Genomic DNA, 9,945 nt, shown 5'->3' with positions numbered 1-9,945 from the left:
CTGGCAGGCTACAGTCCATGGGGTCACAAAGAGTCAGGCACGACTGAGCGACTTCACTTCCTTTCTTTTCTTTCTTACACATGCATGAGTATGTGTGAAGGTAAACGGGAAAGACAAGCTCAGTTGACGTGCTCTTCAGCTCTGGGGTGCCATCCACGAGGATGCAGACTGAACCCGTGGCTGATGAATGGCCCACCTCTCACCATCACTCTCAGCAAACAGAAACACTTTGAGATTTTTTGCTCTCTGTGCTCATAACCTTGTTTTCTGTCAGATCCAGGAAGGGGATATGCTTCTGTCAGTGGATCATGCTGTGCTAGAAGCTGCAACCACAGCGTGGTCAGTCTGAGCTCCTCCTGCCAGTGGACCAGCAAGCAGAGACTCTGTAAGTAGGAGTAACTGGCCCTGACCCTCATGAGGAGCTGGGGTTGCTGGTACATGTCATGAGCAGGGAGGAACCTGTCTAGAACTCAAGAATCTGCTGAGCTGTCTCCTGGGTTTCCATGCCTGGTCATGGTAAAATACAACTGCAGTCGTAGCAGCCTGACAAGAGCAGGGCAGCTGAGAGCACAGAGCCCTTGAGATGAGGCACAGTGGTATCTCACAGGAGAGCAGCTCAGACCAGCAGGCCAAGGGGGAGGGATCCCAACATGTGTGCTGGAGGAGGGAGATGATGGATGTTAGCTTTGGTCTCAGGACTAGTTGCAATCACAGAAACTATAGCAAGTTTCACTTACCTTCCTGTATTCAGTTTTGACAGAGATTGTAGGCAGCCACCACTGTGAAGAAAACCCGACGATGGGTTGGACAGGGAGGAAGGCCCAGGAAGGTCTGAGTGGTTCAAGGGGTGGATTGTTCTAGACATGCGTGGGTGCTCTGTTGTGTCTGACTCTTTGCGACTCCATGGACTGTAGCCCGCCAGGCTCCTCTGTCCATGGGATTCTCCAGGCAAGAATACTGGAGTGGGTTGCCATGCCCTCCTCCAGGGGATCTTCATGACCCAGAGATCCAACCCATATCTCCTGGCATTGGCAGGTGGGTTCTTTACCACTGCATCACCTGGGAAACCCCTAGATTGCTCCAGACACCTCTTCTCTATGACTTCACGCCCTCTTGTCCCCACCGCTCACTCCTGCCTCTGCTATGGTGAGTGGTTCACTGCAGGCTACAGCCAGCCTCATGCAACACGATGGGGGTGACCCCAGGGGTCTTTGTGTCAACAAGCCCTCCAGAGGATTCTAAGGTATATCAGGGTTAAGTGTCACTGCCCCAGGACACAGGAAGTACTCAGCAAGTGTTTGCTGAGGGAAGGGATGACTCTGGTGAGCAGACCCACTTCATCCAGTCTACAGAAACAGGTTCTCCCCGGGCTCTTTCTCAAACAGGATCCATCTGTGTATTAGGAATTTTGTCACTTTGAGGCAAAGAGGGGTTTCTGTTCCAGCCTGTGAGCCCTGACTTGAGAGCCTGAGGGTCATCATAATGAACCCGACACAGGCTGCCTGGATGAAGTAAGAGGTACCTCGGTGCTTGCTTATCTCAGTATGTATAAGGTGTTAGGGAGGCAGAACTGCCATTTCCTCATGATATCTGAGCTGTTTTCCCCTTCTTGAACAGGGAAACTCAATCAGCAATATTATGGTAGGTTATTTCAAAGGCTCAAAAAGGGATGGAGCAGAAGAGAGACCTCTGGGAAACCAAACATTCTTGACCTGCAGCAGGAGAGATTAAGGTTAGATCTCAGGAGGGACTTTCTGAAAGCCAAGGAAACCTCTAGGTACCTAAGGAAATTACAAACTCTTCTCTCATAAATGCTTGGGGTTGATCCTACATGTGGACAGAGGAACTGACCACAAAGCTTTCAGGACTTAGAGGGCTGATTGAGAGGTGACTGCCTTTCAGTGACGAATCAGAGAAGCAGGGATTGTCCCTCATTTGTCAGCCAGGTTGATCTGAACTAATTTTTCCTGGTTTCTCTATACCAGGGTTTCTTAACCTTGACACTATTGACAGATTGGGCTGAATAATTCCTTGTTGAGGGGCACCCCTAGCCTCTATCTTCTAGATGCCAATAGCATCCTCCTCCACAATTATGACAATGAAAATTGCCTCCAGAGATCGCCAGATGTCCCTGGGGATGGGGGACCCAGGCTTTCCCTGTGCTGTGAGGCTCAGAAGAGCCATAAGGACCTTCTCAGCACCTGTGCCCTGTCGCGTGGAGCACACAGCACCCCACGGCGTTTAGGCAGCAGAATTATGGCAGAACCTGACTTCAAGGGATGGAGTACATGACTAGCTCATCACATTCACTGTTGGCCACCGCAAGACCAGCCTGGCCGAACTGGCTCTCTTTAAAACGCTCGTCTTCCAGACCAGCTGGCAGGGGCTTCATTGGCCGCCTTGTCTGGGGAGTTTAAATTCTAATTGGGCTGGTGGGGGAAGGGGCCCTGATGTCACACACTGGAATCCCCCACCCCCATTTGAAAACCAGTACCCCAGACTACACCTCAGGAAACCAAGAGGTCAATGTCATAGCCAACAGATGGAAATGTTACTACCAGATTCCCAGTTTGCTACTTTTGAAGCATTATCTCCTGAAAGACTCTTAAGTGTAGGTGGAGGTGAGTGAGGCAGGGTTTTGCAAGTGTAGGGTTGGATCTTGCCTTTCTTGAAAATACTGATATTTTGTTCATCACGGACACTTTTTGTATCCATTTTCATTTTTAGAAATATTGTATTAACATGCTATTTGGTTACTAGGTTTTTTTGGTGTCCCTCTGAAATTTTGCAGCCTAGCAAGTATCTCGCTCACTGATCCTGGCCCAGAGCACCGAAGTTTTATGATGCATAACAGTGGGTCAGGGCGTGAGGAGCCTGGCAAAGGGAGCAAGCAAGGCTTAACCTGAAGGCCCAGCACACCAGGTGTTGCAGAAGCCCCTGGCAGGGCCGGCCCCGCTGGAAGATACTGAAGATAAACCAGACAGAGCCTCCCAGTCCTCATCCTCAGTGGATTAATGCTTCTAGGCTATTACACATAATTCATTTCTTTATTCACAATCATTCTCCGAGAGCCTGCTGTGGAGCAGACATTGAAGGGACCAATAGGATGCCGCTCCCTTCCTGGCTGAGGAGACAGGCTCCTAAACAAAGAAGCCTGATGCTGGCGATAAGGGCTGAGCAAAGCACACTGGGTGATGATCCAGCAGTGATTCATGGGATCTGTTCTGTGGCAACAGAAACCCAAATGTAAGATTCATTCTTTTCCCATCAGAGATCTTGTCAACCACCGGTCATTTTCCAAGTTCCCTAATAAGCCTGCAAGAATCACAGTGCTGAGATATGAGCTAGAGGTTTACTTGGCTTCATTTCCTTGAGTCACTTAGGAAGAAGGGACTCTTTCTGCCCCCATTCATAGAGCTGAGGCTCGGTTGGATGGAAACAATGAAATGATTCACACGTGATTAGAGGGCTTAATTGATAAAAAACCAGATATGTTTTTTTTTTTTTTTATTGCCCACTTTTTTTTTTTTTTGAGATTCAGATGATGGAGTTGGTGGGGGAATGGTATACAGACAAGAAACAGAAAATAATATGCTTCTGAATGATGGTCTAACTCTCCATTGTACACATGAACAAACTGAGGCCCAGAGAGGATAATTGCCTTGCTCACGGTGCAGCCTTAGAAGAGAACTTATAAAACTAGTGCAGGCCTGGGGAGTGGGCAGGAAGGGCGGTGTCTGCCTCTGCAGGGACCCACACTGCTTTCTTCATTAGGGATTAATTAAGCAGCAGCTACAGTGGTGGTAGACAGAGCTAATATCCAAGCATTTGGTTTGTGGCAGGAGATGGGTCCCCTGTGGGTGGTGCTGGGTGTCCCATACTCAGGAGGGGAGAGGGTGGGGAGCACTTGGAAGAGATGGGGCTCTGGTCTCATCCCTGGCAGCTCTGCCATCCCTCCACATCACTCTCTCTGGCTCCTGGAAAGAGGGAGGGCCAGAAGCACCAGCGGTTCCATTTTATGGTTGAGGAAGCTGGCATCCAGAAAGGGTTTGGCAGTTTGCCCCAGGGCAATCTTCAAAGTGAACTGCTGGCAGAGCCTGGCCTGCAGTCCAGACCGCTGTGTTTTCATGCCTCCCTGGGCTCTCTCCCCAGCCTCGCAGAGCTTCTGCTCCTGGAATACAGGTCAGGATGCCATCTACCCACAAGGGGCTGTATCCAGTCCTCTGCCGTGAGCTACCTGTCTCTAGGGAGCTCCGTCAGAGCAGAGAAACCCAGATCAGTCTGTCTCAGAACCTCTGCCAGGAAGTTCTTTCTTGGTTTGTGTTTTTTCATACAGACACAGCCATGTCCTCTTTAAGACTCCCCACACTAAGAGCCACCTCTCTCATCTCTCGTTAGCCTGGCCCAGCACCTGGTTGAGTGCGTGTTCTAGAAACATCAGTTCCCTGCTCCTGCCCTTATATGGCTGACCCAGAGGGAGATGGGTCTGGGATTCTGATTATCTGCATTGCAGCAGATCCATTTCCTGAGAGCTGCAAGGGAAGGGCCTTTATGCCCTGAAATATGAGATTGCAAACGCAGATGCCTGGGGGTAGCGGGGGCATGGAGGCAGATAACAAAGAAAGGAAGCCCTGCTGATGGTTCTTAGGGACCCCAAACTCCACCTATGTTAGTGGGCATCTTTACTCAGCTTCAGCCCACACTGCTTTCAAGAAACCAGACCCAGGTTTGCATTGGCAAGGGAGGCAGAGATTTTAATCTCTGTGTGAAATTTCCTGATTTGACAGTGTTGGTGTTAAACTCATCTTCTAAAAAAAGGCACTGTGCCATCAGATCAAACAAAACAAGACTGAGCTGCCCCTTTGCAGACTCAGTTTACCACTTTCTTAGGCATAAGGCTACACAGAGCACAGAAGGAGCAGGGTGGGTAAGGGTCTGTAGGAGAGGGGTTCATGGCATCCTCCTCTCCCCCTTTCCTGGAACCTTTTTGGGGAGCAGAGACTCCCCTGCACTGTACCTGAAGCTGAGTCCCTGGCCTCATTGGCACTGGGCCCTGTGCCCTCAAACTCCATCCACCTACCCTGGTGTTCTTGGAGTCTGTCTCTGCCTCACTCCACCATGTTCCTCCCTTCCCTGTGGGTAAATGAGAGGGAAAAACCATCAAGTCCCATGTGTTCCACAGCGTGGCTTGGCAGTGTTCATCTCAAATGTCTTCTCAGCGCATCTCCGTGTTTTCAATTACCTCCTAACTCACCTCCGGGGAGCCCAGCCAAGCAGGAGGATTAGTAAAATAATGAGTTTAAATTATTTCATTTTTTTTTTCCTCTCCCATCTTTATTCTGTGGCAATATTGAATCTAATCCAGGTCCAGATGCATTGGATGATACAAGACAGGTTATGGCTAATAACTGATCTCATTTTCAAATTAATATGCAAATTCCCCTTCAGAGCTGAGGAATGAAAGGGGCTAGTTGGGACTAGCGGGGAAGACAAAGAAGGGAGGAGAAGGCTGCAGTGTCCCTCTCCCATCACTCCAGTCTAATCAGAATCTTTGCTCCAGAGGCAAGGAAGAAGAAATTGATGAGTCCCCAGGCGCACTCAAGTCTCCCTCTGCAGGAAGGCTGTGGGATCTTTGAGCTGCAGAGCTGGAAGGGGATGCACCCCATTTTACAGGTGAAGGAACTGAGGCCCAAAGATTCCACGTGTTTTGGGAGCAGGGTGATGCCTATAAACCAGAGTATTTGAGGGCTTCTCTGCCAGCAGAAAGGCACAAGAGATCAGCCTTCCTTGCAGTGAGTAGCAGGGGAAATAAGATTCTTTCCACTCCTAAGTGAAAATTCATCCCAGAAGCAGGTCCTCTACTGCATGATGTTCTCCACAGGGCCATACATAATGTCTGGTCGGAGTGCTGGCCACTGCTGATAATTACCAGTTGTACAGCCGAATTAATCAATGAAGCCATGAGTTCAGCACACACCTTGTGTACCTACTATATGCCAGTCATCGCACGGAGCACTAGGCATAGACTTTTGTCCTGTGTTAATGTAACCATCAACTCCACATAGCAAATGGGAAAGCTGAGTCCTAGTAAGTGACCTACCTGGGGGAGAGGTTTCCCAGTAGAGGTGGGTCTGACTTCCGCAGCTCCCAGGTTTGTCCTGGTCTCACCCCGTCTCCTGGACCGGCCCTTTGATTTCATGCTGGGTGCCCCTGATCATGGTTGTATGTAGCCTGGCTTCCTTCTGTTTATTTTGAAAAGGATCATGGAAAAATGTGTTGGCACCTACCCAGCTCACCTTGGAAGATGGTTTACTGGGAGGGAAAGGGTCACTGGCTGCAGATGACCCACAGCTCCCGAAGAAGAAGTGGCGGCTCCTTGGCTGGGAGGGAACCCGGCCCGGCATAGGGTGTCGTGGTGCAAAGATTGACGTCTGTGATGCTTCATTAGGCAGGGTTGTCTCAGCAGGAGCCCTGTTCCCTTAATCACTTAATCTTCGTGTTGGTTTCCTTAATGTGTATTTACCCTCTTGTCTTTCCCCTTCTCCTGGCTGCTGTCTGTGCTGTCATCATAGCTGCATCTCGGATTCAGAGGCTGTTGGATGCTGGACGGTGGGAGGCCGTGGGGCTGCTGGAGGTGGGCCCAGGGGATCAAGGAGACCTTCCTGCTCACCACTTTCAGACTGAGTGTCCCATGTGGAAAGCAGTGACTCAGGCCAGACGCCCAGGGGGAAATCGAGGAGGAGGACCGAGAAGGAGACATCAGGTGGTGCTGTCCAGTGTGATAGCCACTAGCCACCCATGGCTGTTTTCACTTACACGGAAATTAAGTAAAATGTAGCAGAATGAAAAATTCAGTTCTTTGGTCACACAAGCACTCTCACTTGTGTTCAGTGGCCACGCCTGGCTGGTGGCTGTTGTATTACTATTTATTAGCATGACTAGAGCGTGTCTATCATCACAGGGGTTCGGTTGGACAGTCACTCTAAGGTGTTTCCTGTGTCTTAAGCATCTGATTCCTGGTTCGAGTCCCAGGAGATTGCTTCCCTCGATCTCTGGGCCCACCATGCATCTGCAATACCCAGTTCAGAGCCTTGTCTGGGGTGGGGGGGCTTGATGTGAGGCACCACATTGTCTAAAACCAGATGAGAGAGTGCAGTGATCCTGTTTATCCATCTGAGAGTTGAGCCGTTTACATTCCGATATGGATAGGGCTTCCCTGGTGTCTCAACTGGTAAAGAATCTGCCTGCAATGTTGGAGACCTGGGTTTGATCCCTGGGTTGGGAAGATTCCCCTGGAGAAGGGAACGGCTATTTACTCCAGTGTTTTAGCCTGGAGAATTCCATGGACTGTATATTCTGTGGGGTCACAAAGAGCCAGACACAACTGGGTGACTTTCATTTTGACTTTTCATGAATACCATTACAGGTTTAAAGCGCTTCCATTTGTCTTGCAATCAACCAGTTGTATGCAGGAGTGGAAGGTCCCTTCAACTTGGGGGAGGGGGTTCAAAGTAAGGAAACTAGAGAGTATCAAAGCTGAGGTAGTACTGGGCATCCAGGAGGTGAGAGTTGTTTCCCATTGGCCCTTTCCTTCCAAAACAAGTTTCCTAAAGTGCAGGGCATGGAGTAGGAACCCAGTGTTTCGACGGGCTGCTCTGAGGGGAGGGAGGATGGGGAAGGACAGGGAGGGTCGTGAGGAGCCCCAAAGCCCTTCAACCTGCCAGCTCCTGGAAGGACCTCATGGGTTTTGAGAATTGCTCTATCATCTTGTGTGGCTCTTTCATTGTGTTAGTGAGCAGCCTGGGCACGGCTGATCATCACACCCATTGTGCAGACCAGGAAACGGAGGCTCGGAAAGGTCAAGGGGCCTGGTGCCTCCCGTGTCCCATCAGCGGGGCCAGGAGCAAGCCTGAGAGCCTGAGATGGCTCAGGCCTGGCGGCGGCAGTGGCAACCGTGTGCAGACTGTGAAGTGACAGGAATTATCTGCTGGCTGAGAACACGAAGTCATTCAGCCGTGGAAGCAGCAGGTGAGACAGCAGGAGAGGAGCGGCAGAAGGAAGCAGGCAGGAGGAGAGCAGGGTGGGGGAGGGCACGGGGGGCCGGAGGGTGTGCAGCCACCACGTGGCTCTAAAGGGCCACGCCTGCAGCCTGATGTGGGGTCCCCTGCGGCCACCAGAAGTGACCGCAGGACCTGGGGCATGAGCAGCCCAGGGCTTAGAGACTTCTTCGTAAACATTTATCTCTGGGGCAGTGAAGTTATTCTCCATCAAACCCCTTTTCATCACAAGCTGTATAGCAGATTGGTCATCAGAGTTGTCCCCGTTGAAAAGGGGCTAGCTCTCTTGGTTACTAGTTCACAACCATTGTTAGTCATTATACACATCCAAATAATGTATATTGCACATTGTGACCTAGTACACACACACACACACACAATCTATGAACAGAAACAACAGTTTCTCAAAACAGCGCTCTTGTTAAGATGCAGGCCCAGAGTCTCTTTTCTTATCCCCTGCCTCGTCTCTTTTTATTTTTCCTTCCATCCTCTTCTGCTTGGACAAATACTAGTCACAACCCTCTAAATTGATTTTGTTCCCCACTAATGGGAGGCAAGAATTCCACCACCGAACCGCCAAGGCTCCTCACTGATGGGTCTTGACCTACAGTGTAAAAACGCCTGCTGCTGTGACTGTCTGAGGACCTCTCACTGCCCTTCCTCCTCCCTGCGCTGCCCTCATGACCCTTGCCATTTGGAAGAGATTATCTCTGGAAAGGTGTGCCGCCTAGAACACCAGGTGTTGAGGGTCTGTGGAGGGCTCCCTGAAGCACAAGGGAAGAAATGCCATCATGTCTGCTTCTCGAACACCATGAAGCAGTTGATATTTATTGGAGGGACAATCAATTTCCTGCCATGGGCACTGGCTATTCCTGCAAAATGTGCTGACCAGGACAGCAGAGTAGATGTTGGAGCCCCTGTGTGCATATGCCAGGCACCGAACTGCAAAGTTTTCAGGTTCATCTCTTTATTCCTCCCTATAGCCCTGTGAGGTCAATGTCATTAGTTCCACTTTACAGATGAAAAGACTGAGCTCAGAAAAGACAAGCAACTAGTCTAGGGTCACAGAGTGGCAGACCTGGGATTTAAACCCAAGTCTCTGTATGTCTGAAACCTCTGTTATCTTGGGGACGTGAAATTATTTGAACGGTTGAATATCAACATTACTCCAGAGAACAAAAACACCAGTGTCTGTGTCTCTTCTTCTCTTTTCTCTCTCGCTCTCTTTCACACACGCACATACACACCCACTCACACTCTTCACACCACATACAATTAATTACTAGATCAAATCTGTATACAAGTTATTGCCCCATTTGTTTTGACATGGGTGTGACATGAGATCCAGCCATACTGGGTCTCCATAACCCTTTCTGAGAGGAAAATTTGGGGAAGGTATAAGAGAACGGGATAGGGAGGCCTGGTGTGCTGCAGTCCATGGGGTTGCAAAGAGTTGGACATGACTACGCAAGGAACTGAACTGAAAAAAAAAAAAAAAAAAGGAACTGAACTGATAAGAGAACAGCCTGCCCCCAGGGGAGTTTTACTCAGGCCCACAGCCTCCTCCTAATAGGAGGCTGTCTGTGGGGGGCGCGATGGAGCAGCTTGTCCACCCTCCATTCCCCACTACTTCTAGGGTGTCCCCTGCCCTGCCAAGGCTGGGAAGCTAAAACTGACACTTCTTAGACCTCTTTGTAGCTATCATTCTGTGTGTGGTTAAATTCTCTAATTTCCATGTCCTTGCGCAAGATCTGAGGGACAAAGGTGACTTGGAGGCCTTTGGCTATTTTCCTGCTGGAAAATGAGGTTGTAGAGATGTGGCTTTTCCCCCCTGCAGCAGTACTCAGATGCCCGTTATTCTTGTTCTCAGGTTGAGAAACAACGGCGG

At 49.9% G+C, this 9,945-nt stretch overlaps 1 long non-coding RNA gene across 1 annotated transcript; it reads left to right on the top strand.

Moving 5' to 3' along the window:
• Positions 1–1,629: 1,629 nt before the first annotated feature.
• Positions 1,630–6,854, top strand: LOC133236221 (uncharacterized). The gene is made up of 2 exons (XR_009732791.1): positions 1,630–5,673; positions 6,573–6,854. It is a non-coding gene; the product is annotated as an uncharacterized LOC133236221 (long non-coding RNA).
• Positions 6,855–9,945: the final 3,091 nt, after the last annotated feature.

The sequence above is a fragment of the Bos javanicus genome, chromosome 23 (assembly GCF_032452875.1).
Source record: "Bos javanicus breed banteng chromosome 23, ARS-OSU_banteng_1.0, whole genome shotgun sequence".
NCBI classification, from domain to species: Eukaryota; Metazoa; Chordata; class Mammalia; order Artiodactyla; family Bovidae; genus Bos; species Bos javanicus.
Note: the sequence above shows the minus strand (reverse complement) of the source record. Positions and strands in the feature narration are given on the sequence as shown.